Source organism: Heterodontus francisci, unplaced genomic scaffold, assembly GCF_036365525.1.
Source record: "Heterodontus francisci isolate sHetFra1 unplaced genomic scaffold, sHetFra1.hap1 HAP1_SCAFFOLD_75, whole genome shotgun sequence".
In the NCBI taxonomy this organism is placed as follows: domain Eukaryota; kingdom Metazoa; phylum Chordata; class Chondrichthyes; order Heterodontiformes; family Heterodontidae; genus Heterodontus; species Heterodontus francisci.
The window spans coordinates 1,818,760-1,819,812 of NW_027141820.1; the positions used below are offsets into that span (position 1 = coordinate 1,818,760).

General features: G+C 40.3%; 1 non-coding gene across 1 annotated transcript; it reads right to left on the reverse strand.

The window, feature by feature from the left end:
• Positions 1-519: 519 nt before the first annotated feature.
• Positions 520-591, reverse strand: trnat-ugu (transfer RNA threonine (anticodon UGU)). The gene has a single exon. It is a non-coding gene; the product is annotated as a tRNA-Thr (tRNA).
• Between the last annotated feature and the right edge of the window lie 462 nt (positions 592-1,053).

The window sequence follows — 1,053 nt, forward strand, 5'->3', positions numbered from 1 at the left end:
AATCCTGAAGAGTTTTGATAGAGTGAAGAAGGAGAAAGTGTTGCCAGTGACAGAAGGGTCAGTAACCAGAGGAAACACATTTAAAGTAATTGACAAAAGAATTAGCGTTGTGATGAGTTGATTGTTTTTTCAGCAGTGTGTTGTTCTGGTCTGGAATGCAACCCTGAAAGGTCAGTGGAAGCAGATTCAATGGGAACTCTAAATGGAATTGTATATATACCTGACATGGAAAATATAACAGGGCAATGGGGGAAAGGACAGGAGTGTGGGATGTGGGATTAATAGAATAGCTCTGTTAAATATCAAGCAAATGCACAGTAATAAAGTTCAGTGCTCGGACCTCAGATATTTTCACTCTATCAATGGCAGAGAAGGCTCAAGGGACCATGTGGCTACTCCTCATGTTCTTCCCAGTGTCCAGGATAAAGTGTAACATCACACTGATTTCCAGATGGCTGAAACAAATGCAACAGACATCTATTCTGGAAACATCACATTTAAAGTGAGAAACTAATCATGAGGCATGTACGGGGATTGAACCCGTGATCTTCAGTTTACAAGACTGACGCCCTACCACTTGGCCACCATGCCTTTTGTTAATAAACACCTGAGACTCCAGAGGAGGATTTGTGATTCTTTTTCAATTTGGTTGAAACAGCATCGAGAAACATGCACAGAAATAAAGAGGGATTGTGGAATGGGTAACAGATCAGCCTCATTTCCATCATCAGCATCATGAAATCTTCATTCAGACATTCCATTCCCATCCTCAGCTTTTCTCACATCTGTACAATAATATAAGAGTGGACATTGGGTTGTTACTGGGCAGATTATATAAATAGACTATGTGCATCATCACAGGAAGTGATGTAATATAATCTGTACGGCACCTCATGGAGAGTTGTGGATGAAACCTTCAATGCAAGATGTGCAGAGTAAACTCAGGTTATTTTAACCGTCAGATTTTTATAAATTGTGTACTAAGCCTTGACAGATATCAGAACATTATATGGGGGCCGCAGTAAACCAAAGCGAAGATGGAGAAATCTTTGC